Genomic DNA, 7,704 nt, shown 5'->3' on the forward strand with positions numbered 1-7,704 from the left:
ATGCTCATTTGCTTTCATTCGACGTAGGGGATTTGCCCCTACAAGCAACAATGTCATTGCGTTCCATTAATTAATATTTTCCTTTTATTCTTGCATTTTTTGAACCGGAAACCCAATTTATGCAGGATTTTTCTCAAAGTTTCTTTTGGTCCAGGGAAATTTATTTCTTCTTGTAACACTGTAAGAAGCTTATTAAGTGTTGGAACCTCTTCTTTCACCGTATAAAACTGTTGTACGGTGCGCCGTATTACCCCAAGGTCAAACTCATAAACTGTTATCTTTGACTTGTCCCGGGCTTCTGTGGTATGGAGGGGCAGAGGGGAGGAGCGGGAGCGGTCCCCGAGCAGGGGTCGCTGCCCAAGACCCTTTTTACAGTCAGTAGCACCATACCTGGTGGGCATGACTGACAATCCTTTCAACCTTTAGTCTTAGACATAACACGCCTCGGAATAATGAAGGCCGGCCAAAACAAAAAAAAAACTTTCTGCTCCCCTCTTAACTCCTCTCATTCCTTCTCTCTCTCCTTCCTCTAGAGCGGCTTTCGGGATTACGCTCTAGCATCCCTCTAAACCCCTCTCATCCTTCTCTCTCTTCTTCCTCCAGAGTGGCCTTCGGGATTACGCTCTGGAATTCCTCGCTGTAGCGGCCTTCGGGATTTCGCTCTAGCATCCCTATTCTCCTAGAGCGGCCTTTCGAGGATATCGCTCTAGGAGCCTTCCCTCCCTCCTCTTCCTTGATCACAGCCCTGCAAGAGGGCAAGAGGACCAGCCCCTCTCTGCATGGTGGATTGCCGACTACAGGAGCTGTTAAAGTGACGACTGAGGAAGTTACACCCCACCTCAAGCCACCCCAGCACTGGACACTGTTGCCGGGACACATCAAAACAATGTACAAAAACATTTTAAAAAATCCCTCTGCTAGTCTGTCTTGCTTTTATTTACAAGTAGGTACATAAAATACCATAGTTACTTATGCCGCCTATCTTCCTTAACAAACCAACGCACTAGCAAATTATCACTGAAGCATCTGATGGGGCAGCCGACATTAGACAGGGCTAAGACCCAGACTTTAATTAAGGGCTAAAGATTATCATAGCTAAAAAATCCAAAACAATTTCTCCAAAATGGTTACTAAAATTATAACTTGCAAATAAAATAATTGACTTATTGCCAAGTCTATATTTTCATGATGTAAAAAGGGGCTGCACTTTATCTGTCGGCTCAGAACTGTTGCAGTTTAGTTCGAATCTAGCATTAGTCATGTACCACGCAATGAAAACAATCTGCATGCCTCTGATGCTAAGGTTACTGACAAATTATTGTGATTCAACAGCGTGACATTATCTGACTAGTAGCCACGCAGCGCTTATTTTCCCACAGGTAGCTTGTGGGATATTCTGTTACTGTCTATTGATTTTATCATATCCTTGTGATTGATCCTTCACATGGTTCATGCAGTTGCCTTTGATAATGTCACCAAAGTCATTTCTTTTTTACTTAATCACAGCACTGCAAAACATAATTTATTATTTTCCTTTCTCCACTAAGAATCACTTTAAAATTGAGCGACTATTCCACACTAGCATTCGTTTCTGATTCAGGCAGTCAAGCAATAATATGTATAATGTTTTTTCCAACTGTGTTACGCAAGCGGAGCAGGTGCCTGTCCGTTCGGCAGCACATACTGCACACACAGCCTTTTCACCCACCGCGAGGTTCAGTACACAAAGTACTTATTAGTGAGGTTCAAAGTTGCGAACAACCTTGTACCAGATTCCATAAATCTCGTACACTTAAAATAAATATAATGTAACTTTCTCTACCTATTACCCTTACAGCAGTGAGAACCTGGCCTAACAATTGGCCCAAGGGTACTAAATCAAAGGGAAAGAAAAGGTTACGTTAAACAAAACAAAGAGCAGAGCTCAGTGGTATAAATATATTTTCATTATTTTGCAAACAACTTGGTATATGCGCATCTCAACAGCGCTCAAATGCAAAAAAAAATTGCTTTATTACAACAATCAGAATAACCTTAAAAAACTCAAAATTCAGGTACAAGACAAAAACTTTAATAGAGATGGGTATATTTTTCTTTTTGGTTGCGTGGGTTCACAGGCTTCACCACAAATTCACCACAAGTTTATGAACTCTTAGTCCATATTCATACACCAAATACAAAAAACAAATTACCTAACAAAAATTTTAAAATATTATATTTCATTTATCCTACCCCGAGAGCTCTCCTATAGCAAGTCCCGACACTCTAAACAATAATTTAATTACGGTACTCTACCAACATTATGAGTATATAGTTTTATAAAATTTTATATAAAAGACAATTATGATAATAAAGATTTCCTAATTTCATCAATCACAGATGGCAGCCTCAAATGAGCATGAATAGAATATTTTAACTCTCATACATTTAACATCTAATAAAACATATATGATAATAATTTGTACCACTCAAGATATCAGCAATATAAATATATAATTCTATAAAAAAATTTATATAATTAAAAAATATAATAAAAACAATATAACAAAATTATAATCTCACTAATCACCCACTGCAGGCTTTTTCTCCAACCTACGGAGGCGGGCAGCATGCAAACAATAAAATGCCTAAAATATTTCTGGCAAAATTAAATCACCAAAAAAAATTATAGAACTAACACCCTTAGGCAAATTGTGTTCATTATCTCAACTTCTTAGTAGCTCTTCACTATCCAAAGGGACCCAAGGAAATATACTTTTCAAGACTCACCCCTTCAGTTGCCATCGGGAACAGGACGACGCACAATATAAATAATTTAAAAAGGCCATTTATAGGAAAAGATCACTACACCACCATTAACTGGACAGCTGGGACGCCGACTGCAACCACCGACTCTCGAACCAGCTGCATTCCATACGACGAACCATTTAAACTTCGTGGAATTTCCTTCGCTCAGCTACCGACGAAACTTCATTTCTTGCCAAATTTCAATTCCAAAAATAAATTAATCCGTCGAGACGATCTATTCTCTTCATCCGCAATAAACAGGAAAAATCACACAGTAGACCAAATTTAAGTTTATAAAATGTTGTCCTCCTCCTGTGCCAGCTGCTCAAGTTGACTCGGTAGACTAGTCTCACACCTTCTCGCTCATTCCACAACCCTCCATGTCGTGACGAACTCCAAAAAAATTGATTACATAATTTTTTTTTTTTATAACTTCTTAAAATAATTTTCTAGCACGCGCCGATGCTTCCTCGAATTTAGAAAAGAAGGTACCACTATTATCTTGTTACAAAATTTTTTTCCCACAGCTCAATCGTAGCTGCTTTTCTTCTGCTCGTAAGTAGCCCGGGTCTATGCTTATATTATCCTCGGCGATAGAGGCCTCCACTGGGGGTTAACTACACTTCATTTCCCCGCACGAGCCTCGCGTTGCTTTGTCCAGCATATACACGCTGAAATCTCTCTTCTCCTGTCCACGAATTACACATAAATCAAGTAAAATGAAAATCATTTCTTGAAGTCGTGATGTGCATTATTCACCGGAGGTACCTATCATAGACCCACACTGACCGTCTGCTTCCACAGCCAACTCACTAGTCACCTCTGTCCAGCGCAGAGCTCGACTCCTCGCTTACCGCGCATGCGCGGTAGCTAATTCCAACAGTCACCGCCCGCAGCGCTACACGGATTAGCCCGTAGCTAGCGTACAACTCTCGACCCAAAACACTAATAGGTGGCGCGATAAGTCGCGGACACGATCAAAACAAAAAAAATTCATTTGTGACGCCGTCACAGGCGTCACAATAATTTTTGTTTAGGCAATGTAAATAAAACATGACTATACGAAGATATTGTCGACGTTAGGGCCGTTCCCGCGGTTCGGAGTCACTGCCCAGCTGCTCCAGTAGAGAGGGTACGTGCCACATGGCAAGGGAACTACCCTAACTCGGGTGAAATAAAAGAGTTTATGACGTTAAGTTGTGTTTACTGCACACGTCATACACTGTACATGGGCTGTCACGGCTCCCATCTGTGACAGTCCATCAGGGTGACGCCCGGCTCCACGCACTTTGAGCGCGACACGACAATAGCAGGCACTTGACTGGCGGTGACATGACAATGACGCGACTGACAGTGGCGTGAATGATGGTGATGTGACTGGCAGTGACGCGAATGATGATGACACGAAAGACTGTGACGTAACTGCCGACGCGAACGATGGTGACGTGACTGACGGTGACATGACTGATGGTGACATGACGGACGAAGATGCAAATGACGGGGACGTGACAATGGTGACACGACTGACAGTGTCCGTTCGACTCTCAATCACAACTTCGCGACCGCACTCTCTCATCCCACTCAGGCGACTGACTCCACCCACACTCCGCGATGTCTCAGCAGCCTCCCCTCTTGCCACGCGCACATGAATCCCCCCTCTTCCCTTCGTGTGCGAGTGCGTGGAGCCCACATGGTCACAGGCGGGGAGACCCGACTCAGTCGCCCGGGAAACACATCTATAGGTACACAACAACACAAATAGATATTTACACACTCACATAATTACATAAACAAAACCTTTGTTACATTTTCGCGCATGGGCGCTTGCGCACACACAAGCCTGAAGCATCAACAGGCAATAATGGCCTCAGTGAGCCGGAGGAGCACTTGGGACGTCAATATAAAAAACAAAAATATTATCTATTCTGTGGTTAAAATTATTCTGTTGTTGAATATAATCAACCAGTTTACAATAACATTCTTTTGACGTAGGTACTAACAAGTTTCCAAAATTAAATTATATTTTTGAATTAAAAAAACAAACAATAATTTAAAACAAACCTACAGATTTTTTAAAAATGTATTGTAAACAAGTTGAAGATGCCAGGGTAGTAACTTATACACCCTTAATACCTACAAAATAGACTAAACTTTGCCTCCAAAGAACTTAATAATTTTCAAATGTCTTGCATACACATGCATTTAAAGTTTTGCCATTCCCAATTTGAATAGAAAAATACTATTGTCATCCCCAGGCCAATGCTCCTTCCCGATCCCCGACGTGCGACTGTGAATTTAGGTTGTAATTATTTTGGCCGACTAACTCAGTGAGAGGTGGGGGTTCGTGCCTACTGTGGCCGGGACCAGGAGTTGTGGAGAGGGGGAGTTGATGAACAGGACAGGAGTATGGGAGTGGGGATAGAAACAGGAAACGTCCGCTGTTAGTCCACGAGATGTCTTATTTAGTCCTTTTCCCTGAGCGCGCCTGGTCCACAACGATGTTACGGGACACGTCCCCCGCCGCGCTGTGAACGAACGTAAATTGCAGGTCATCCACGAAGGCGCACTAATCCGCGACTGAAGATGTCGAACATGGGGGCTAGCCGAAACCACGATAGCGACGCTAGCAACACGCGTGGCAGAGGGCCTGCGGACTCGCGGAGCGCAGCGTCACAGAACCTCCCTCGACAGCAGCCAAGCGGCGACTCCCGACTCCCTGCCCTGCGCGGGCTGCAGCGCCGACTCCGGGGGGGGGGGGGGGGGGGGGGGAAGCGACACGGAGGGTCGCGTGTCCTCTGCGGGCCAGGCGCGGCCCCTGTACAAAGCTACACGATTCAAACAAAACACATAACTACCCTATTTGAATACACAATTACAAGTTAAGTTATTTACACATAATCATACAAAGTTGTCCATTCATGAGCGGTCCAGAAGCGAAGTTAGGGCACACGCGGGTGCATCGCTAGCATGGATTACTCACTGCACTGCACCGGTGGGTTAGGGGGGGATAGCCCCCCTCAGGTACCCGGCGGTGGGCAGAAACGGCCTCTAAGCCTATGAGGGCATGACGACTGTCGTCAATAATAAGCAAGAAGTTTAACTTTTGTTCTGCGTGTGGACACCATTAAAAGTGTTCGTTTTTTCCACATGCATGAAGTTTTATACTTGTCAATTCTGCAACCATATTCCACTTACAGAATATGGATGTTTCCTTGTGCTAATCATTGGGTACAGTAAAGGCCAGTCCCAGAGCTGCAGTATTATGTCTTTTTCTTTTCTACTGTCTCGATGGGCCCTCTTCAAAATCAGCCACACTCACATGTGTTGGACGCCACACACTGAAGCCAAAGCAAACAATTACGGCTCACCACGAACACTCACTAAAATAAAGTCACCTGATTGATAGCTTGACCAAGGGATTGAAGGCTGTGTTCCAAGGAACGAATCCAAGGAACGGATCCAAGGAACGGATCCGACTGGCCGCGTGGCTGGCTCTCTTCTTGTTCTTTCGCCTTTTCATTCTTCTAACTCGTGTTCAGCTTTCAAGGAATCGACTCTCAAAGAACCGATTCTTTACGTCGCGAACGAATCACATGATTTTGTTCGCTTAAAGATTTTAACGTCCCTCGGCGTCTGGTCCCTATTTCCCTGTTTACTAGAAATTCCTGTTATGCCCGTACTGCTCTCGTCGGAGAGGTGTGGGTCCAGGCCGACGTGGCCGGGACCGGGAAATGCGGGACCTGGAGGGATGGTGAGGTAGAATGACAGGTAGATCGAAAGGACCACTCGAAGTTGATCGTTTCACGAGCTCTTTTATTGCAATCAGAGAGCTTGCCGCGGCCTGGCGGATCCGTCGCGGGGTGCGCGACCTTCCCACGAAGACCCGGAGTCCCGAAGACCGTCTCGTACGGCCCACTCGTCCCGACGCGTACTGGCAGTTCTCCCTCGTAACAAAGTTCCTGACATCCAACTGCTTCGCAAAGGCACGTGACGCGTGCGCGGTTCTTACGTACTGACGCGTAATGTCGGCGAAAGTCCAGCGATGCGTAACTATGCTTACGCGTCCTATAATGACCGTCTCGTGACGTAACTCGTAACTAGTAACTCAGACACCCAATCGTGTGGGCGGCACTATGTAGGCAGCTCGGCTGCTGCGAATGAGACCCGTCTCGCGATCAGCGCGGAGCGGTGCGCACGTCCGCCGCTGCTCGAGTCCTGAGTTCAACTGCCCTTCCCCGCTCGCGCGCGGGCCGTCGCGCGCGGGCTGCGGGGGAGGGGAGGGGAAATCGGCCGGCGTGGGAGAGCGCCACCCCTCGCGCCGCGAATGAGCGCCAGGCCACGATTACATATTAACACTGCGACATGTTCACGAGAATTACAAGACTATTTACACACTAATAAATACATTACGGTTACATTATTTACACAATTACAAAGTCACGGTAATTTGGAAAGAATATATACAAACAGAAACATTTACACACTAACACTGGCTCACTGGCCTGCTAGGGCGCACGCGGGTGCGTCCCTGGCCGATGCACAACACTGAGGGTTCACTGGGGGAAAAACAGCCCCCCTCAGGACCACGTCGGTGGCCAGGTACGGCCTCTGTATCAGGGAGGGTACGACGACTGTGGTCATATGCCCCCCTCTCCCGAGGCCGTCCTGGCCCCCGACGCCGACCTAGACCGGCAGCTGCGTCCGTGTCCGGCCACGTGTCTGGTCGTCGGAGTTCGTCACGTCATTCTGTCTGGGTCGGGCAAACTGGGGCAGGAGCTGCATCATGCTGCAGCGTAGCCCCCCGTCGGTCGTCTGTCTCACGTATCGGGGTTTGTGCTGACCCCCCCACTCGTAGTCCCGGAGGTAGTGGGGGGCCGTCTTCTCACGCGTGGACCGGCGCAACGCTTGTCCCCTCCC

This window comes from Bacillus rossius, chromosome 11 (assembly GCF_032445375.1).
Source record: "Bacillus rossius redtenbacheri isolate Brsri chromosome 11, Brsri_v3, whole genome shotgun sequence".
Classification (NCBI taxonomy): Eukaryota; Metazoa; Arthropoda; class Insecta; order Phasmatodea; family Bacillidae; genus Bacillus; species Bacillus rossius.